Source organism: Callithrix jacchus, chromosome 12 (assembly GCF_049354715.1).
Source record: "Callithrix jacchus isolate 240 chromosome 12, calJac240_pri, whole genome shotgun sequence".
NCBI classification, from domain to species: Eukaryota; Metazoa; Chordata; class Mammalia; order Primates; family Cebidae; genus Callithrix; species Callithrix jacchus.
The window spans coordinates 85,590,724-85,614,318 of NC_133513.1; the positions used below are offsets into that span (position 1 = coordinate 85,590,724).

The window sequence follows — 23,595 nt, forward strand, 5'->3', positions numbered from 1 at the left end:
ACTGTCGTTATCCTATTTTTTTTCTGTGCAAAAGTTTTTTATTTTTACGAAATAAAATTTATCAGTCTTTCCCTTTTTAGCTTGTGAATTTTCAGTCATAGGAAAGTTTTCGAGTCTCCTAAGTTATAGGGAAGTCCACCCATGTTTTCTTTTGGTACTTGTATAGTGTTTTTTACTTTATGTCTGATTCTGTTTGCATTTTCCTGGGATGTGGTATAAGGAATGGCTCTAGTTTTATCGTGGCAACCCAGCTATCCTAATACCTCTTATTAAAATGTAGGTCTTTTTCATGTTTATTTGAGATGATGCCATTATCATGTACTGGATTTTTATATGCAGTGGTACTATATCTGGGTTTCTTGGTTCTGTTCATTGTCTGTATGTCTATTCATGTGCTCCGCAGCACTTTTAATTTTGGAAGTTTTGTTGTGTTAATGTCTGGTAGGGCTACCTGTACCTCATTGCTTATCTTTTTCAGGGATTTCCTGGTGACTCTTCCTTGTTTATTTCTCTAAATGAACTTAATAAACTTCTCTAGTTCTAGAAAACTCAAAGTATTTGATTGGGATTGAGCTATAACTATAAATTTTGTTAGGGAGAACAGGCATATTGGTGATAGTGAGTCTTCCTATCCAAGAACATGTTATGTCTTTCAAGAGAGTTAAAGTTTTCCATAAATGAACTTTAGAATTCCTTAAGATTATATATAGATATTTTTTCTTGTCATTTTAACTGGGCCTGCCTTCCCCCTCCTTTTTTTTTTTTTTTAATTGAGACAGGTTCTTGCTGGAGACCAGGCTGGAGGGCAGTAGCATGATCATAACTCAACTGCAGCCTCAACCTTCTGGGTTCAAGCGATTCTCCCACTTTAGCCTCCTGAGTACCTGGGACTAAAACTTTTAATATTTCCCCATTAGGATAGCTCTGACTTTTGTGCTGAGGGTTTTATATTTTATCATGTTAAGGAAGCATTCATCAGTACCCACTTTATTTAGTGTTTTTAGTGAGAAAGCTTGTTGAATCTTATCAGATGTTTTTCTGCATCTGTGAAGATGATCATATGATTTTTTCTTTTTTGCTCCATCAATATGATTGAAATTAGTGCTTAGCTAATTTAAAAATTTTTTTTTATAGAGATGGGGTTTTACCATGTTGCCCAGGCCGGTCTCAAACTCCTGGGCTCAAGTAATCTTCCTTCTTTGGCCTCCCAAAGTGCTGGGATTACAGGCATGAGCCACCATGCCAGGCCTTTCATTTTTTAAAAAACAAAAATTGAGACAGAATCACACTCTATTGCCCAGGCTGGAGTGCAGTGGCATGATCACTGCTAGCTGTAACCTCAAATTCTTGGGCTTAAGGGATCCTCCCATCTCAGCCTCCTGAGTAGCTAGGAGTACAGGCACATGCCATCATACGTGGCTAATTTTTATTTTTCCTCATAGAAGTGGAGTCTCACTGTATTGCTCAGGCTGGTCTCAGACTCCCGACCTCAAGTGATTCTCCTTACTTGGCCTCCCAAAGTATTGGGATTATAGGATATAGCCCCCTTGCAGCCAGGGGGCTTACATTGTCTTTTAGTTGGTTTTTGGTTATATATAACTGAATGCCGGTGATCTTTGTATGCTAATTTTTAAAGTATTAAGTTTTCATATTGTTTATACATTTTCACCATTGATTCTGTTGATTTTTTTTCAGTTATGTAATCATATAATTTATATTTAGAAACAATTTTACTTCTTCCTTTTGACTTCTTAAACCTTAGATTGCTTTCTCTAGTCTAATTTAGCAATCCAGTAATTGCAACAATCTTTTTTTCCTGACTTTAGCAGGGGAAAACCTTTAGTATTTCTTCATTAGGATATAGCTCTGGCTTGTGGTTGGTTGGTTTGTTTGTTTTTGAGATGGAGTCTCGCTCTATCGTCCACACTGGAATGCAGTGGCACAGTGTCGACTCATTGCCACAGCCTTCACCTCCTGGGTTCAAGTGTTTCTCCTGCCTCAGCCTCCCGAGTAGCTGGGATTTAAGGTGCCCACAACCATGCCCAGCTAGTTTTTGTATTTCTTTTGGTAGACACGGGGTTTCACCGTGTTGGCCAGGCTGGTCTTGAACTCCTGACCTCACTTGATCCACTCACCTTAGCTTTCCAAAGTGCTGGGATTACAGGCATGAGCCACTGTGTGTAGCCCAGCTCTGGCTTTTGAATTGAGGTATTTATATTTTATTGTGTTAAGGAAGTATTCACTGATACTGCTTTTATTTAGTGTTTTTAGCAAGAAAGTCTTGAATTTTGTCAAGTGATCTTTTGCAGATGGTTTTTCTGCATCTATGGATATGGTCATATGATTTTTAAAATTTGCTCCTTCAGTATGATTGAATTTATTAATGGATTTCCTATTATTGAAATAGTCCTGTCTTCTTAGAATAAACCCCATTTGGTCATGATGATTTGCTCTTTTAATGTGTTGTTGAAATATGTTGGCTAGTATGCTTGTAAAGATTTTTTGCATTGATATTTGTAAGTGAAACTGCTCTGTAGTTTGCAAGTTAGTGCATTTTGCATATTGATGCAGCCTTTTTCAGATCTTGGGATCAATGTTACACTCATTTCATTAAACAAAATTGGAATTTTTTTTGGCATACTTAATGTTGATGTTATCTGATCTTTAAAAGTTTCTCAGAATTACCCCTGTGAAAATCAGTGGATATGGTGCTTTTGGTAGAGGAGTCTTTTAACTCTTTTCTCTGTTTCTTCTGTGATAATTGGTCTGTTTTAGACTTTTCTTTTGAGGGTCAATAAGCTGTATTCATATGAAAAATTATTTCTTCGAATTTATCGAATTTATTTGAGTAGACTTGTGCAATCTTATTAAAAATAAGATTTTGGTCTAGCACGGTGGCTCATGCCTATAATCCCAGCACTTTGGTAGGCTGAGGTGGGAGGATCACTTGAGCCCAGGAGTTTGAGACCAGCCTGGGCAACATAGGGAGACCCATTATGTACAGAAAGCAAACAAACAAACAAACAGAAACCACATTAGCTTAACAGCTGTGGTCCCTACTACTTGGGAGGCTGAGGTCAGGGCTGCATTGAGCTATGATTATGTCACTCACTCTGGTCTGGGTGACAGAGCAAGATACTGTCTCAAAAAAAAAATTATATTCCAGGCGTGGTAGCTCATGCCTATAATCCCAATACTTTGGGAGGCCAAGGCTGGAGGTCACTTGAGGCCAGGAGATCGAGACCAGCCTAGGCAATGTGATGAAACCCTGTCTCTACTAAAAATACAAAAAATTAGTGGGCGTGATGGTGAGCATCTGTAGTCCCAGCTACTCTGGAAGCTGAGGCAGGAGAATCACTTGAACCCGGGAGGCAGAAGTTGCAGTGGCCTGAGATTGTGTCCTGTACTCCAGCCTGGCTAACATTGTGAGACTCCATCTCAATAATAATAATAATAGTAGTAATAATTTCTTCTGTTTCAATGGTTATATTCCACTTGTCAGTCCTAATTTTAGTATTTTAGTATTTAAATTTAAATTTTGTGTATTTACAATTTTAGTCATTGTTTTCTCCTTTTGTTTGGTTAACTAGTGGTTTGTCTGTTTTTTTTAAACCTGTTTTTGAATTTAGTAATTCCACAAATTTTCTGTTTTCTAACTCATTCCTTTCTGCTTTTATTTTTAATGATTCTTTCCATTTCTTTTGTTATTTTCCTAGCTTTTTGCATTTTGTACGTAATTAATTTTTTGATGTTAATTAATGCTATTGTTTTTCACTGATGATTGCGCTAGGTATATTCCACATATTCTGATGTTAGGTGTATTCCACATGTTCTGATGTATCTCCCTTATTGCTCTTTTAAAGAATTTCTGCTGTATTTTTTTCACCCTTTGATCCAATATAGGTTTTTACATGCCCAGCCTGTAAATCTTTTTTAATTGTAAGAAGTGTGTGTGTGTGCGTGTGTGTGTGTGTGCGCACGTGCACTCGTGCACACACTCCCATGTGAGCATCTTTGTCCAGCATTAAAAAAAAAATTATAGTTGTAGGTAATCAAACCAACTTGAGTTAAGAAAAAATGAAAAAGTAGATGGTGAAGGTTACTGGGGTATTTTATAAAAATCTTAGGGCAGCCAAACTTTTTTTTTAATTGCATTTTAGGTTTTGGGGTACATGTGAAGAACATGCAAGATAGTTGCATAGGTACACACGTGGCAGTGTGATTTGCTGCCTTTCTTCCCTTCACCTATATCTGGCATTTATCCCCATGCTCTCTCTCCCCAACTCCACACCCCCGCTGTCCCTCCCCTATTCCCCCCAACAGACCCCAGTGTGTAGTGCTCCCCTCCCTGTGTCCATGTGTTCTCATTGTTTAACACCCGCCTATTTTTTTCACCCTTTGATCTAATATAGTTTTTTTAAAACTTTCCAAGTATGAGGAGTCTTTTTTATTTGATAAATTTTGCTTCTAATTCTTAGTTTTATTACATTCTTGTTAGATCAGTCTGTTTCTAGTCCTTCAAATTAATTGAGGTTTTATTAGTGGCTTAATATACGGTTAGTTCTCATGAGTATTCTATGTTCTCTTGAAAAGAAAGTGTATTCTTTTTTAATTAGGGTTCACAGTTTGATACACATACATACCTTATTAATTAAGTTCGTTGTATCTTCTAAAGCCTCATGTTATTTTTCACCTGATATTTCTTAGATTGAGAGAGGTTTGTTAAAGTCCTCTTTTATTTAATTTTTATTTTTTGAGACTTAGTCTCCCTCTATTGCCCAGGCTGGTGTGCAGTGGTGTAATCTCGACTCACTGCAGCCTCTGCCTCCTGGGTTTAAGCTATTCTCATGCCTCAGCCTCCTGAGTAGCTGGGACTACAGGCACCTGGCACCACCAGACCCAGCTAATTTTTCTATTTTCAGTAGAGATGGGGCTTCACCATGTTGGCCAGGCTGGTCTCGAACTCCTGACCTCAGGTGATCCACCAGCGTCCGCCTCCCAAAATGCTGGGATTACAGGTGTGAGCCACCATGCCCGGCCAAAGTCCTCTTTCATTAATTTGTTTCTTATTCTTTCTTCTTGCATCTCATGTAGTTTCGGTTTGATGAGTTTGTTTTTGAATTTTTGGTTGTATAAATATTAATGTTACATCTTTATTTTGAAAAATATTTGTAGACTATAGTCTTTAGCATTGTAAATCGTAAGTACATTATAAATACACAAATCATAAGTGTAAAGCTCAATTAATTTTCTGTTTTGTTTTCAATGATTGAGCAGTATTCTTTTTGTTCTGCTGTGAAATTAGCGCTTCAGTGAATTTCTTTTAAATTGTAGGTTAAGATTTCTGTAAAACACTTGGGTTGAACCTATAGTTTGTCTCTTAAGCTATTAGGCAAAGTGCACATTAGATCTGCTTTAGTCAGTCTGATATTTTTGTTTAATTTTCTAAAGTTTTCTAGGGAAGCAGTTTATATTTGTAATCATTAATCTACTTAATTGCTTAAAGTTTTTTGAATTAAAATTTGTTTTCACAATTCAATTTATCCTAGAGGACAAATACAATTAAATATAGTGAGTGTCTTGAGTTTTCAGTTTTTGCATTTTACCAAATGCCCAGAAGTCAACAGGAAGAGATACCTCTTTGGTCAGGAATTTAAAAACAGGAAGGAGGAAGTCTATTGCAAATCTGTGTTGGCTGATTATGAATTCAGGTTTCACCATGGAGGATGTTCATTAATGATCATCAATGTGCTATGCTGTTTTCCAGAATTACAGTGAGTATTAATGTCAGTAATACAGAGTGTCAACGCTAGTTATAGGAAGCAATGTTAACTAACACACTGCACCAGACTTTTTTCCTGTGCATGGAAACAGGATACTATTTGTGAGAACAAGTCAAGTAAAATTCAACATCAGAAATATAGGGAAAATTGTCCTTTATTTTTTGCCTTTGCTTGCTCTTGATACTTTGAAAGGTTATGTAATCCTTTAAGATATGAATGTATTTTTTAAAAAACATTATTAAGGTATGTCAACTCTGTTATTAAAAATTATTTGACAGAATGTCTTCAAATAAGTTAAAGGAAGCTTCTGGGCATTATTTTATGAGGATATGTAGCAAACTAGATGAAATATTTCATGGAAAAATAGATATTTTACATTATGCAAACAAAAAATATTTCCCAGTATTCTGTGGTGAAAGAAATTGGATTCTGGGCCAGGTGCAGTGGCTCATGCTTGTAATCCCAGCAGTTTGGGAGCCAGAGGTGGGCAGATTACTTGAATTCAGGAGTTTGAGACCAGTCTGGCGAACATGGTGAAACCCTCTCTACTAAAAACTACAAAAATTAGCTGGTTGTGTTGGTGCATGCCTGTAACCCCAGCTACTCAGGAGGCTGAGGCAGGAGAATTGCTTGAGCCAGGGAGGCAGAGGTTGCAGTGAGCTAGGATCTTACCACTGCACTTCAGCCTGGGCAGCAGAGAGAGACCCTGTAATTTAAAAAAAAAAAAAGAAAAGAAAAAAGAAAAAGGAAATTGGATTCTATGCATTTTATTTCCCTCTTTAGTTTGCTGGAAATCTGATACTCTGCAGCTACAGGATATAGAGTTGGTTTGAATACCAAGCAGCAGTTTTTTAGGATACTTACTTTATCTTCAGTTTTTTACTTAGCAGTACAATATTGTCAATGTTTTGAAAAAACTAAAAGTGTGTAAAATTTATGTGGCTTATCATCATTGTCATCATCAGCCTGGTGACGTCTTTGACATGCTCTTTTCCTCAGGAGTCTATTAACGTAAATCATGCCTTGACCCTTATTTCTGGATTATTATGTGGTAGGGCTTCCCAGCATTCTTTGTCATGACACAAACAGAAAATTAGATTGAGAGCTGGTATCTGTAAACCTTTTTTTTTTGAGATGGAGTCTTGTTCTGTCACCCAGGCTGGAGTATAGTGGTGTGATCTCGGCTTACTGCAACCTCCACCTCCTGGGTTCAAGCCATTATTGTGCCTGAGCCTTCCAAGTAGCTGGGACTACAGGCATGCACCACCACACTTGGCTGATTTTTTTTGTTTTGTTTTGTATTTTTAGTAGAGACGGGATTTCACCATATTGACCAGGCTGGTTTTCAACTCCTGACCTCGTGATCTGCCAGCCTCAGCGTCCCAAAGTGTTGGGATTACAGGCGTGAGCCACCATGTCCAGCCTGTAAATCTTTTTTAATTGTAAGAAGTGTGTGTGTGTGTGTGTGTGTGTGTGTGCGCGCATGCACACACTCCCATGTGAGCATCTTTGTCCAGGATTCAAAAAAAAATTATAGTTGTAGATAATCAGACCAACTTGAGTTAAGAAAAAATGAAAAAGTAGATGGTGAAGGTTACTGGGGTATTTTATTTTTATTTTTTTATTTTTTTGAGATGGAGTTTCGCTCTTTTTCCCAGGCTGGAGTACAATGGTGCGATCTTGGCTCACTGCAACCTCTGCCTCCTGGGTTCAGGCAATTCTCCTGCCTCAGTCTCCTGAGTAGCTGGGATTACAGGCATGCGCCACCATACCCAGCTAATTTTTTTGTATTTTTAGTAGAGAAGGGGTTTCACCATGTTGACCAGGATGGTCTTGATCTTTTGAGCTCGTGATCCACCCGCCTTGGCCTCCCAAAGTGCTGGGATTACAGGCTTGAGCCACCGCGCCCGGCCCATTGGGGTATTTTATAAAAATCTTAGGGCAGCCAAACTTTTTTTTTTTAATTGCATTTTAGGTTTTGGGGTACATGTGAAGAACATGCAAGATAGTTGCATAGGTACAGACATGGCAGTGAGATTTGCTGCCTTCCTTCCCTTCACCTATATCTGGAATTTCTTCCCATGCTCTCTCTCCCCAACTCCCCACCCCCCGCTGTCCCTCCCCTATTCCCCCCAGCAGACCCCAGTGTGTAGTGCTCCCCTCCCTGTATCCATGTGTTCTCATTGTTCAACACCCGCCTATGAATGAGAATATGCGGTATTTCATTTTCTGTTCTTGTGTCAGTTTGCTGAGAATGATGTTCTCCAGGTTCATCCACGTCCCTACAAAGGACACGAATTCATCATTTTTGATTGCTGCATAATATTCCATAGTGTATATGTGCCACATTTTCCCTGTCCAGTCTATCATCGATGGGCATTTGGGTTGATTCCAGGTCTTTGCTATTGTAAATAGTGCTGCAATGAACATTCGTGTGCATGTGTCCTTATAGTAGAACAATTTATAGTCCTTTGGATATATACCCAGTAATGAGATTGAAGGGTCAAATGGAATTTCTATTTCTAGGTCCTTGAGGATTCACCACACTGTCTTCCACAATAGTTGAACTAATTTACACTCCCACCAACAGTGTAAAAGTGTTCCTATTTCTCCACATCCTCTCCAGCATCTGTTGTCTCTGGATTTTTTAATGATCACCATCTAACTGGCGTGAGATGGTATCTCAATGTAGTTTTGATTTGCATTTCTCTAATGACCAGTGATGATGAGCATTTCTTCATAAGTTTGTTGGCCTCATGTACGTCTTCTTTTGTAAAGTGTCTGTTCATATCATTTGCCCATATCATGGGCTTTTTTGTTTTTTTTCTTATAAATTTGTTTTAGTTCTTTGTAAATTCTGGATATTACCCCTTTGTCAGATGGGTAAACTGCAAAAATTTTTTCCCATGCTTTTTTGTTTTTTTTCTTGTAAATTTGTTTTAGTTCTTTGTAAATTCTGGATATTACCCCTTTGTCAGATGGGTAAACTGCAAAAATTTTTTCCCATTCTGTTGGTTGTTGATTCACTCTAGTGACTGTTTCTTTTGCTGTGCAGAAGCTGTGGAGTTTGATTAGGTCCCATTTGTCTATTTTGGCTTTTGCTGCCAATGCTTTGGTGTTTTGGTCATGAAGTCCTTGCCCACTCCTATGTTCTGAATGGTTTTGCCTAGATTTTCTTCTAGGGTTTTTATGGTGTTAGGTCATATGTTTAAGTCTTTAATCCATCTGGAGTTAATTTTAGTGTAAGGTGTCAGGAAGGGGTCCAGTTTCGGGCAGCCAAACTTTTTGAAAGACTGGAGCAAAGAAGTAGAAAACCATGTTTCTTTCTATTTTTCCTTGATGACTTTTCTTTGTTTTCATTCTGTGAAGTCTGACTTTCTCTGCCTCTCTCTGTGCTTGGTGGAGGATGATCACCTATAGCGTTCATATGTTAGTCAGGCACATACCTATCTGAATGCAAGTTGGTTTAAAATTCCATAGATGTATCAGATTTTATACCCCTGTTGCAGTATACTATGATTGGAAGAGGCTGTGCTGCTTGTCCAGCCTTGTCAATGGGTAGCAGTTCTCAGAGAGAAGGTATGTATTATAGCTGTGTTTGTGCACTTTCCTAGGGAAAACTGTCACTCTGATCATAATTAGAGAGGAGAGTCATTCTACTCCCCAGGTACAACCTAAATAAAAATTCAGAATCACTGTATGGGAGTTACAGTGAAATTCTCAGTAACAACAGATATCCTTCATATGAGTTAAACTGTTTGAATTGTACACAGTGCCATGTTCTTTCCTGTGTTTTCCCATGATTGAATACCCTCCTATTTCTCTACCAGTTCAAATATTACCTGTTACTGAATTCTCCTATTTCCTTCATGAAATTTTTACATCATATAATACTGCATTCTGCATGGATACACACACATATATATTTTCTATGTCTGGATTCTTAAAGCAGGAACTTTTAAAATGCTACACAGTGTTATTTTGTTGTTTGTAAATGTATGTCTTTGTGTGTGAATAAGTATGTTTTGAATATAGACCTAATTAGGTTGTCCTTGAGACCTGTGATTTCATACATATCTGATGAGTTCCTACCATGTTACATAGCAGAATGCCATGAATACAACAGACTTAGTAAATCCTTTTGGACTGAATTAATGAAAAATAAAAACTTTATAGAAAAACTTTAAAAATATGGAATAGAGAGCAGAAAAAAAATCACTTTTATTCCCACTAAAGGATAATTATTGTTGACATTGAGTTTTTTTCCTGTGTATAGTGATCGTGTAATAAATATTGAATATTTTTTTCTTTCTTTTATTTCTTTTTTCTTTTTACATTTTTTTATTTGAGAAAGTGCCTGCAGATATATTGAATATTTATTGAGTGAAATTACGTTATTCAACATATTAAATGATGATTACTGTTCAATAGTTTTTGAGTTCAGCAGTGACACCATTGTAGGAATAAAAATACAATTTTTTTTGATTATAAAAATAGTATTCATTTTTGAAAAAAATTCAGAACAAATATGTTTGTATAAAAATCACTTAAAACCATTATAACCAAAAGTACTCTATATTTAGTGTGTGTATTTCTGAGTTTGTCCTGTGAATATATCCGTATTTGTGTCTCTTCATCCTTTTCAATTTAATATTGACAGTGCCTATTTTCATGTTGCAAGCTCTCTGTAAGTTAATTTTTTATGGTTGACTAATATTTTAAAGTACATATATTTTAGCTTATTTATTTCCTTACATTGCACATTTAGGTGTTTTTTTGGTTTGTTTTTGATGAAGTGTCACTCTGTTGCCCAAGCTCGAGTGCAGTGGTATGATTTCAGCTCACTGCAACCTCCACCTCCCAGGTTCAAGTGATTCTCCTGCCTCAGCCTCCTGAATAGCTGGGACTACAGGCAACACCACCATGCCCAGCTAATTTTTGTGTTTTTAGTAGAGACTGGGTTCCACTATGTTGTCCAGGCTAGTCTTGAACTCCTGACCCTGTGGTCTGCCTGCTTCAGCCTCCCAAAAGTGCTCAGTGGTGGTTCTTGTGTGAAATTTTATGAAAAATAATGTGAAATCTAAAATAATTTCTTAGTCAAGATCTTCATTCTTGGAGGTAATCATGTAAGTAATTGTAATAACTAACATCTATTGAACTTACTTACTATGTGCCAGTGTTTTAAATACTTAAATGCATTATTTAATCTTCACAAGAAGCAGATCAAGTACCATTGTTAAACCCATTTGCCGCTGAGGAAATTGAGGTAGGGACAGATAGATTAGGTCGTTTGGCCCCTGCACTCAGTAATTGGTAGAGCTTGATGTGGATGCAGGCCATTTGACTCCAGAACCTACACTCTTAATCACTGTGCTTTGCCTTATAATCTGGAATATCAGATAGTGAAAGCTGCCATGTCAAAACATTATTAAATTTTAACCTAAAAAAAAGAAAGGGTTTAAAGGGTTTAAAGAAAGGGTTTCAAGTGTAGTTCTGTGACTAGAACTACACTTAGGAAGGAGGGTCCTGGATTTCCAACCTGTGCTAGGGCAGAGAAGGCTCAGATCTTGAAATGAACTCACAGTAAAGTTATGTGGGTACTTTCTTCCTCTGCGGTTCCCAGACAGGCCTCCAGTAGCTTTAGTAAGATCAATCTCCAGTTCATTTTCCTTAGGAGATAGGGGCTGCTTAGTATAAGAAACATCACTGACACTTTTACCCTATGCATACCTCTTCATTTCTCAATGATGGTAAAAGAACCCAGACAGTACAATGCTTTGCTACCTTCCCTTTTCATTCATATCCTCATTCATTCATTCATTTCGGAGATAAAGAAGAACTTAAACCAAGTTTGCTTTTAGGGCTCTCTTACTAGAAGGAATGGTTCCTTTTAGTTTGATAGAGCAAGCCTAATAGAATCTGCATAATGATTTTTTGTTTTTGTCATTCCTCAATGGGAAGGCAGGCAACTAACCTTTGTGGCTTGTAAGGAAGTGTAAGTATTGATGATGTTTTGGTATTACCCACTTCATTGTGCAGGAGCTTAATTTCAAGAGAATTAATTACTACAGGCATTGCCATAGTAATCAGAAAGACACTGTGGAAATCAGCAATGAATGTCTTACTGACATTGAAAAGAAATAATTTCAGAAACTGAATAATGATTTTCGCAGTGAACTCCTTTTACCTTTTTTTCCCTGTAATAGTCTTCAGCATTCCTTATGAGTCTACGACTTGGATTGTATACCTGGCTCTGGCCCTTTAGAAGCTACATGGTGTTGAACAAATCAACTTGTTCTTTGAGCCTCATTTTCTTCATCTGTGAGGTAGATATAAAACCAGTTGGCCAGATGCAGTGGCTCATACTTCTAATCCCAGCACTTTGGGCGGGCAGATCACCTGAGGTTGGGAGTTCAAGACCAGCTTGATCAACATGGAGAAACCCTGTCTCTACTAAAAATGCAAACAGCTGGATGTGGTGGTGCATGCCTGTAATCCCAGCTACTCTGGAGGCTGAGGCAGGAGAATTGCTTGAACCCAAGAGGTGGAAGTTGCAGTGAGCCGAGATCGCACCACTGCACTTCAGTCTGGACAGCAAGAGAGAAACTGTCACACACACACACACACACACACTTTACACACTTTATTGCTTTGTGGATTGCAAAGCACTAGTATAGATGGCAAAAGATTATATTTTCTGTTTTGTTATTTATATTCTGCTTTTGAGTGGGAATTGCTCTTTCAACTTCTTGTTTTCTTTCTAATTCTTCTGCAAATCTGAGAAATGACCAACAGAAGTGGACTGTGTGGTCAGGGTCAGTGATGGGAGTTTGATCAGCCTTATATCACTAACCATGTTTTTGTTTTCCTCCATGCTACTTCTGGATATACTCATGGCAAAATTCTTTGTCTTTTGAAAAACATTAAAATATATATATATCTTACATATTTAGTTTTAAAAATATATTTTTGTCATTATGAAAAGGAGAGTCTTTAGGTAAAAGCAATACAAGCCTCTTGCTGCATAGATAATGCAGATAGTTCTAGTTATCTGGTCAGTGGGCAAAAAGCAAGCACTTAAGGTCTTCAGCTCCAGTCCTTTGTTCCATTTCCTAGTGCTGGAATTTCCTATTAATTTCTTCTTGTTGGATAATTAAACTGGATGATGGTAGAGATAGTAAACTGGGATTTATTCATCCTTGCCCTACTCAGCCTTGGGAATGGATGAATTCTAGCTGGTGGATTGACTGCTTTTATCTGTTTGCCATGTTATGGGTTTGGTTTCTCTAAGCATCTGCATCAGTAATTCAAGTTGCTATAGTACTGATGTTGAGATGACTGCTGATCTTGAGTCTCATCTACTTGATTTTCCTTACTCTCTTCATTGCAGTTCTTTCTAGGTTGTCTTTGGCGAGAAAGGTCCCTGTGGACATCTCTTTTTGGTAATGATGCTGAGCAGGCACATGAAGGTCCAAGAGAGAAAGAGAGCAAAAGAAGACAGCAGAAAAAGGGGCCTTAACCTTGATCCCAGGACTTTATAGGCTCACCTTGTTCCCATGATTCTTCCCTTAGGGCGGACTTTCCGCAAGCCCAGTGCCCTCCTTACCCTTTGGAATTGAGCACATGCAGTGTGTTTACAGAGTGATACACATGCCCATCTGAGGTTTACTTTCCTTTTTTGGTGGAGTGTGCCTCTGGAAGATCATACTTCACCATTTTTGTCTCTTATCACACATGCCCAGGAAGTTGCTTTTCCCTGGGGCTGCTGAATTGTCATTTTTAGAGAGACAGTGTGATAATCGCCAAATCATCACCTGACATTTCTGGTGGGTGGCAGGGAGAGCCCTCTCCTGCCCCACCCATGCCTGTCTACCTGTAACAAGGACAAATGTGTTGTGTGTGTTTTTTTTTTTTATGAGACGAAATTTCGAACTGTTGTCCAGTCTGTAGTGCACTGATGTGATCTCGGCTCACAAATTTTTAAAATCTGGCTTTCAGTTTAAAAATTTTCTGCAATTTAGTAAAGTTCATGTTTGCACCTCAGCATATACTTTATACAATGTTGTCTTTTCCAGGACTATCAAAAATTATCTTTTTAATATTAACTTTGCTTAATTTTTTCTCCATAAAATATTAACGTTATTATATAGTTTAGAAGTAGGTTAGGCCGGGCGTGGTGGCTCACGCCTATAATCCCAGCACTTTGGGAGGCCGAGGCGGGTGGATCACAAGGTCAAGAGATCAAGACCATCCTGGTCAACATGATGAAACCCCGTCTCTACTAAAAATACAAAAATTAGCTGGGCATGGTGGCACACGCCTGTAGTCCCAGGTACTCGGGAGGCTGAGGCAGGAGAATTGCTTAAACCCAGGAGGCAGAGGTTGTGGTGAGCCGAGATCGCGCCATTGCATTCCAGCCTGGGTAACAAGAGCGAAACTCCATTTCAAAAAAAAAAAAAATGTAGGTTAAAAAGCTCATAGAGGCTACTTGTGGTGGTTCATTGGTTCATGCCTGTAATCCCAGCACTTTGGAAGGCTGAGACTGGAGGATCTCTTGAGATTAGCCTGGGCAACACAGGGAGACCACCCCCCTACAGAATTTTAAGAAAATAAGCTGGGCATGGTGGTACACAGCTGTGGTTATAGCTACTGGAGAGGCTGAGGTGAGAGGATTACTTGAGCCTGAGGTTGAACCTGCAGTGAGCTGTGATCACACCACTACACTCAAGCCTGGGCGACAGAGTGAGACTCTGTCTCTAAAAGAGAAAAAAAAAAAGCTTATAGATCTGTTAGAAATTTTAGGTTATTTTTCATTCAGTAATTTCAGTAGTGTCCTTATATGTGATATCTAACATGAATAAATCATAAAAAATTATCTTTTGTAGATTTTCTAATGCTGATGGAGAAAACAAGAAATATATTTTTATTTGTATTTGATTGATATTCAGTTCCTTATAGATCTTATCCATCGGTACTGATTTTCCATCAGTTTTCAATATATGTAACTTTTATATATTTATTGCAAGTTCAAACCCTGATTTTAAGATGTTCTTTAGTAAAATTATTACATGTGTGCTTTCAATATTTGAATGCCTGTTGTATGTCAGGCACTGTGTAACATATAAAAGTTTATCCTGTGCTGTGTTGCTCATACTTACCCATAGCAGCCTGGAATTACCAGAGAATTTTTGTGCTTTTTATGATGCTTTTCTGCTATGTTTTTTAAAACCGTTATATCAAAGTGGTAGGTAAAAGGGCAAAACCACTTCAAAAAATGGGGAAATCTTATTTCTATTTCATAGTACTTAGTTGTTGATTAGGTCAAGTATGAGATCCACATCATTTATGATGCAGTACTAAAGGAAAATACAGTCATCTCAGTTTCTGTGGGGGATTGCTTCTGGGAACCCATGTGGATACCAAAATCCATGGATGTTGAAATCTCCTATATAAAATGCTGTAGTATTTCCATGTAGCCTATGCATATCCTCCCATGTACATTGTCATCTCCAGATTACGTATAATACCTAATAACAATGTAAGTGCTATGTAAATAGTAGTTTACTGTATTGGATGGAGAATTATGACAAGAACAAAAGTCTGTACATGTTTAGTATAGATGCAACCACCAATTTTTTTTTCCTCAAATATTTTTCCTCTGCAGCTGGTTGAATCCATGGGTATGGAACCCACATCTGCAGAGGACCGACTGGACTTGGATTTCTAGTGGTTACTTCTTGGTAAAGGGTGCCCTCTAGTGAGCCTCTTCTTTTTATTAAGATTTGTAGTTTATATCCTCACGGTACTTGTGAATTGAATATAGAAATGGAAGACATCTTCAGTTCTTAAGGAACGTAGAAGATAAAATATACACCAAGTAGTGGGAGAGTAAATTTCATGTACATATTAATAAAATATAATGTAATATAGACCTTATGTAAAAAAACTGGGAAAATTCCTAGTAATGGGAAAGTTATCCGGTATAGCTATTCAGGACGTTAACATTAATTAAGGAACTGTCTTGAGCTGAAATTTGAAGGAAGTTTAAGATTAGTATTGAAACATATGGAGGGGAAAGAGCATCCGGAGTTTAGGACAGCATGAAAAAGGATTAGTGCCAAAAGGGAAAAAATGGAGAAATAAGGAATTATCCTGGGAAAACTTTTAATTTAGTAATATTTTCAGTATCTTATGCAAGTGTCCAGGTAATTTGTATTCTACTTGAACACCTTTATTTTTTTTAAGGAAATCAGGAAGGATTTGGCTGGGCAGTTGTAGGTTGGGGTGTCTTATGTGGTTGTAGTCAAATGGATATTGGTTGCTGTCAGCTACCTGCTGGGGCTGAAGTAATCTGAAGGTGCACCTGGTCTAGACAGGCAAGATGGCTTGCTCACATTGCTGGCAGTTGCTGTGGCTCTCATTTAGGAGTGCCTACATGTGGCCTCTCCAGCTTGTCATTTTTAGGATAGTCAGATTTCTTACATAGTGGCTTTCTCCAGAGAGTAAATGTCTAAAGGAGGCAGGTAAATATTACATGGCCTTTTCTAGTCTTTGAAATCACTTAGTGTCACTTCTGTCATATTCCATTGGTGAAAGTAGTCACAAGCCTGCCCAGATTAAAGAGTATAGAGCCTTCCTCTTACTGTAAGATGTGCAGAGAATTTTTGGATCTATGTCATAACACTACTTCATTTACTTTCTTGCCTCCCTGAAGAATAGGCTCAGTGTAGATAAATGTTAACGATTTAAGGAATAATTATGCTCTGTATTAAAGTTGCCTGTGTATGCGCCTGTTTTCTGCACTTCATTTTCAGTTTCTGTTGCTTATGCTGTTATACAATACTTAATATTGTTAGAAGGAATTTTTCTTTTTCTTGACCTACCTGTTATTTCCTTGGAACTGTTGTATTTCTTATTTGCTTTAATTGTAGTTCCCATAATCCCCACTTGTCACGAGAGGGACAAGGTGGAGATAATTGAATCATGGGGGTGGTTTCTCCCATCCTGTTCTCCTGATAGTAAGTTCTCACAAGATCTGATGGTTTTGTAAGGGACTTCCCCCTTTGCTTGGCTCTCATTCTTCTCCCTGCCACCATGTGAAGAACATGTTGGCTTCTTCTTCTGCCGTGATTGCTAGTTTCCTGAGGCCTCCCCAGCCATGTGGAACTGTGAATACATTAAACCTCTCTTTATAAATTGCCCAGTCTCAGTATGTCTTTATTAGCAGCATGAGGACAGACTAACACAATAAGGGAATGTTATGGGACGGTTGTTATTCGTGTGTACTGTATTTGATAAAATGGATGGAAAATTGTTAGGAGTCCTGGGTATGATACCCTTTCATTGATTTTTTTTCTTGGTATTTCATATTGCTAACTAATTATAGTAGAAATATTTTTATTACCAAGATTGAGTGGATACTTTGAGCAAACCTTGGTGCATTTAAGATAGGGAGGTGGTGGCCAGACATGGTGGCTTATGCCTGTAATCCCAGCACTTTGGGAGGCTGAGGCGCGTGGATCACCTGAGGTCAGGAGTTCGAGACCAGCCTGGCCAACATGGTGAAACCCCGTCTCTACTAAAAATACAAAAGTCAGCCAGGCATAATGACAGGTGCCTGTAATCCCAGTACTTGAGAGGCTGAGGCAGGAGAATCGCTTGAACATGGGAGGTGGAGGTTGTAGTGAGCCGAGGTCATACTACTGCCCTCCAGTCTGAACGACAAGAGTGAGACTCAATCTCAAAAAAAAAAAAAAAAAAAAAAAAAATGGAGGTGGTGTCTTTGCTATTCGTTGTTTAAAAGAAAACAATTCCAAATCATGTGGCTTTACGTGAAAAGGAGCCAGGCATGGTGGATCACACCTGTAATCACAGAACTTTGGGAGGCTTGAGGTGGGTGGATCACAAGGTCAAGGGATCAAGACCATTCTGCCCAACATGGTGAAACCCCATTTCTACTAAAAATACAATAAATAGCTGGACGTGGTGGTGCACCTGTAGTCAGAGGTTGCAGTGACCTGAAATCGCACAACTGTACTCCAGCCTGGTGACAGAGCAAGACTCTGTCTAAAAACAAACAAAAAGGCCAGGAGTGGTGGCTCATGTCTGTAATCCCAGCACTTTGGGAGGTCAAGGCCGATAGATCATGAGGTCAGGAGTTCAAAACTAGGCTGGCCAATGCGGTAAAACCTCATCTGTACTAAAAATTCAAAAAAGTAGCCGGGTGTCGTGGTGGTGGGCACCTGTAATCCCAGCTACTCAAGAGGCTGAGGTTACAGTGAGCCGAGATAGCACCACTGCACTCCAGCCTGGACTACAGAGTGAGACAGAGCGGGACTCTGTCTAAGAAACAAAAAAAGAAAAAGAAAAGAAAAAAGGGTCTATATTTCAAATGATAATTTATTTACTATCTTTAATATTTTAGCCCATTGTTTCTCACATGGTTGTTACTGAAGTTTTGGGTTTCTTAAATATATCTGGAGGCTACTGAAGAGAGTTGCAGTGTTTCAAGTCTTACTTCTGACTATAACTTAAGGGTTTCAAGTAGATTACAAATTGATACTGAAGAGGCTCCTCTACGGAAAGATTATATCAAATTCTCAATTTATATAGCAAAGAATATAAAGATTTACTACGTGCTCACTCAGGTAGGAATAGAGTGCCTCATGTAACTAATGTAGCTTCTGCTGCTTTCCAGGATCCATACGGGAGGCACAGGAAACTGCTGGTAACTTTATCTGGGCAATGTAGGGCAATGTTCCCCATCTCAGAAGCTTACTATTTGCTATGTAACTGCCCTTTTATACTTGGGGCTTATGTATGTCCTATTCTGAAAGAACTAACAATTCATGTGCTTTGGTGTAAAGAAATGTTTTCAAATCTTGGCTTTAGATCAGTTGCCAACTAATTTGTTGCCAAAGAATTTGGTGAATTTACCACATTTATTGATATATCCAAATTCTATATATATATTTTTTATTTTTATTTTTTTGAGACGGAGTTTCGCTCCTTACCCAGGCTGGAGTGCAATGGCGCGATCTCGGCTTACCGCAACCTCCGCCTCCTGGGTTCAGGCAATTCTCCTGCCTCAGCCTCCTGAGTAGCTGGGATTACAGGCACACACCTACCATGCCCCGCTAATTTTTCGTATTTTTAGTAGAGACGGGGTTTCACCATGTTGACCAGGATGGTCTCGATCTCTTGACTTTGTGATCCACCCGCCTCGGCCTCCCAAAGTGCTGGGATTACAGGCTTGAGCCACCGCGCCCGGCCCAAATTCTGTATTTTGAAATCATTTTGAGATTGACAGCAAGTGATGTGTATTGGATAGGATGATTTTAATAGCTTTTGGTAATTTCTACTCCATTTTTTGTGTGTTTGCTTTTAAAACTGTCTTCATAGCAGCATTTTAAAGAATGTTTAGTTTGTCAAAAGTTGGCAATTAGAACATGGTTAATTGCCTTTTAAATATTTTTAATAGCAACCAAACTAAGTTACTATCAACTTAGTTTGGTTACTATTAAATATTAAGTAACCCATTAAATATTTAATATTAAATAACCTAAGTAAGTTAGTAACCAAAATTTCAATAAGTGCTAGTCAATAAGATTAGTACCTAGAATCTGAAAAGAATTCACTATAAATATGAAATTGCTAAAGAAGTATCATATGTACTCTTACTAATATGAAATACCAAATTTTAATTATTATGAAAAATATAAAATTAAGATTGATATGCCAGAAATTAAGCTTGATATGTCATTTGAAGAACTGGTGAAATAATAGTAAAAATGCCCATACTGGAAGACTAAAGAATGCTTAGAAGAATGTGAAAGCGATTCTTTATTGATAGAAATACAAACTTAAGGCTAATGTATCATTTGAAGAACTGGTAAAAATGTGCTCAGTGTTTGAAAAGGTGTAAAACGACATTAAAAAGCATCCAAAGGAAGTCAGAAGTAACTGATAGTATTTTGTTAGGGATAAAAGAGTAAAGTTTTGTTTTCTTTTTGTCTTTTATTTTTTTTCCCCCTTGAGACGGAGTCTTGCTCTGTTGCCCAGGCTGGAGTGCAGTGGTGCGATCTTGGCTCACTGTAACCTCTGCCGCCTGAATTTAAGCAATTCTCCTGCCTCAGCCTCCCGGGTTGCTGTGACTACAGGCACATGCCACAAGACCAGCTAAATTTTTGTGTTTTTTGGGAGAAATGGGGTTTCACCGTGTTGGCCAGGCTGGTCTTCAGACTCTTGACCTCAATTGATCCTCCCACCTTGGCCTCCCAAAGTGCTGGGATTACAGGCTTGTGCTACTGTGCCTAGCCTAACATTTTGTTTTCTGATAAAGATTTGTAGAAAGCTTTGATACCCAAAGATACAAGCAGTGTCAGTGCCCAGGGATTCCTGAACAATAGTGCTGCTTCTAGTTTTCCAGTATTTGTAAGTCAATTTTCTTGCCAGTCTTTGTTTTTTCTTAAAAGCAGTTGATTGACATTTAGTAAAATACATGAGAAAGTCGGCCAGTGGCTAGCATTTTAATGGCAATCACTTTAGGTATTTTCTCACATTATACACTATACAGATGTAGTCCCTGACCATGCTCTTTTATGATTATGTAACCAGTATATCTATTATGTTAGTGAACAAAGCATTCTGGGACAGAAAAGCCATTTTTATTTTGTATCGAAAAGAAACTATACTACTATAGCCAATATAAGTAACAGCAGGACATTAGGAAGAAAAATTACCAAAAATAGTATAAGGATATTATGTGCTTTTAAAAAAAATCTAATATGTTGCCAGTGATGAGTTTTTTTTCCCACAATAATACATTGTGAATGTTTTTCATCAGAAAGGGAACTTTTTCTTAAAAAATAATACTGTGGAATATGATTACTAAGTCATTTATTTACAGAATATAGCTTCTTTAAAAAAATAATTTAAAGTGGCCTTAGTTTCTCAGTTAATACATTTGATTTGATGATCAAAGCATTCATTTCCAGTGAACCAACTTTTTTTTTTTTTTGAGATGAAGTCTTGCTCTGTGACCCAGACTGGAGTGTAGTGGCAGGATCTTGGCTCACTGCAACCTCCACCTCCCGGGTTCAAGTGATTCTCTTGCCTCAGCCTCCCGAGTAACTGCCACCATGCCTGGCTAATTTTTGTATTTTTAGTAGAGACGGGATTTTCCCATATTGGCCAAGCTGGTCTGAAACTCCTGACCTTGTGATCCGCCCGCCTCGGTCTCCCAAAGTGCTGAGATTACAGGCATGAGCCACCGTGCCCAGCTTTCCAGTGAACCAATTTTAACAGGTTAAGATCTTAACTTTTTTTCTTTTTCTTTCTTTCTTTTACTACCACTAGGTGGAGCCCTCAACACACAATTCAAGAAGGTATCTTTGCAAGATACTTTGTTTAAATTCCTTAAAGCCAATTTATGATTGGTTACAGCGAATTAACTCATATTTAAACTTGGAAAACTTTGGTTTGCAAGAGTTGATATAGTGAAGATAGAAAATGTGTTGGTACTTACAAATTTTTAGCTATGCTTTTGAGACACATACAATATTTTTATGCATTCCTAGTTAGTTGCTAAAGTTAAATTATGTAAGTGTGGCATGAGCCATCTTTGTTCTCTGTTCACATCAAGGTTAAAGTTATCTCTTATTTTAAAAATGATTTTGCATCTGAACTTTTATCTGAGTTGCATTAAATTTTGCCAGAAGTAGACATTTTATTGTGTTAAGCTTTTGGGAGGGGTGACTGAACTAACCCTCCCCCTCTTTCTCTATCTTTTTTGCTTTTTAAATTTATTTATTTATTTATTTTAACTTTGCTCTGAACTCTCTTACATTGATGTGTCATTATCTACATATAGAGCACTAAGGTATACTCTTAGTGAATGTGGGATAATGGAAAATTTAAATGTTCACTCTTGCTGGTTCTAGCATATAAATATGTGTGTGTATCTGTTTATGGGAACTTGATTAGACTTACCAGTAGAAATTATAAAATTTTGGGAGACAGTTTGATGAAAACTTATTTTCATTAAAATTGTTTATTGCTTCAAAATTTAGAATGGCGGTAAATCTAACACATTCATATATGAATTAGGTAGATGTAACTATAAACCAACCTAGGTTCAAAGAGTGAATACTGCTAAACAGCATTTTCTTTCTGTTTCTACAAATCAGAATTTCAAAGAATAATGATTATCATTAAAAAAAAAAAAAAGAAAAATAGCTTTTTAGAGTCTCTTCAACTGAGGTCAAGTACAGGGCCCTCAATTTTCTCTACTTCTTTTTGCTCCTCCTTATTTTGTTGCATTTGTAATTTAATACTGCTTAACTATTAGCTATGCCTCAGTTATTATCCCCCTTTTCTGTCCATTGGTTGATTTCACCTGATGGGTGCAACAGTGCACATCAGGGATTCCCTATTGAGTCATTCTCAATTGTTGATCTTCAAAGGTGATCTGGTTGGTTGCTATGTTGGTAACTTCCCCTCTGCATTCCATGCTGCTTATCACCATTTCTGACTGGAGAGTCTGTGTAACATAATAGTTGAGAGTTGGAGTCAGGCAGACCTGGGGTTAAATCTTGACTTGTTACTATATGACTTCAGACTCAATGTCTTAATCTTCCCAAACTACATTTGTAAATTGTGATGCTAACAGAATCCATGTTGTAGAGCTGTGATGATTACCATCATTAAGCCAGAAGTATGTCTGGAATAGCAAATGATTATCTAGGGCCAGGAGAGAGTTGGGACAGCCTGAGACTTAGTAATGGATAGATCAAGACCTACTCTTCTCATTCACAGTACTGATGCATTAATATTATTTTTGTCTTTTTAAATTGGAACTTATGGTTCTATTTTTAACAGCAAATATTTAATGAGATAATGCATGTGAAGCACTTAATACATAATAAGTACTTGGTTGGTTATGATTTTTATCATTATCATCATTAAGCCAGAAGCAGCAGACATGACTCCTCTCTAGCCAGTTAAGTCACTGTGGGGAATTGTTGACCTGAAGAGCACAGCTTCTCTTTATTTTCTTCTCTCTTCACCATCTTGCCAAATTATCAGGCTGTCCTAACTCTCTCCAGACCCTTAATAACCATCTAAGGTTAACCCTAAATGGTTATCAAGAGAAAAGATCCATAATTTCTGCTATGCATACTGTGTCAAGAGATTCTTGGGATAGGAGTAGTTTTTGCTTTTTTCCTCATTCTAGTGTTCTGATACATATCCACCTTTTCTCCTTTCCAGCCTTTCTCCATTCAGTCAGCTATTTATTATTGGCCTTATTAACACATTTCTGGACTAATTATTTTTAATAGTACTTTTTATAAACTTAAGTAGACAGTTAAATCAACTACATGTAGTGATTAATTCCTTTTTTATTTTTGAGATGAACTTTTGTTCTTGTCGTCCAGGCTGGAGTATGGCGGTGTGATCTTGGCTCACTGCAACCTCTGCCTCCCAGGTTGAAGTGATTCTCCCCTGGCTTAGCCTCCCAAGTAGCTTGGATTACAGGCACTGGCTACCACACCCAGTTAATTTTTGTATTTTGGTAGAGATGGAGTTTCATCATGTTGGCCAGGCTGGTCTGGAACCCCTGACTTCAGGTGATCCACCTGCCTTGGCTTCCCAAAGTGCTGGGATTACAGGCATGAACTACCATGCCCGGCTGATTAATTCCATTTTGAGTGCTTGCTTGCTGGCTGTTAGAGTCTGCTGCGTTTATTAAAATGACATAGATGTAGGAACTTTCTAGGTTTTTTAGGGCCAGCATTCTATCATTTGATGAATT

At 37.9% G+C, this 23,595-nt stretch overlaps 1 protein-coding gene across 28 annotated transcripts in view; it reads left to right on the forward strand.

Moving 5' to 3' along the window:
• The window catches only part of EXOC6 (exocyst complex component 6), a 364,881-nt gene that overhangs the window by 159,467 nt on the left and 181,819 nt on the right, over positions 1-23,595 (forward strand). The window lies entirely within an intron of this gene.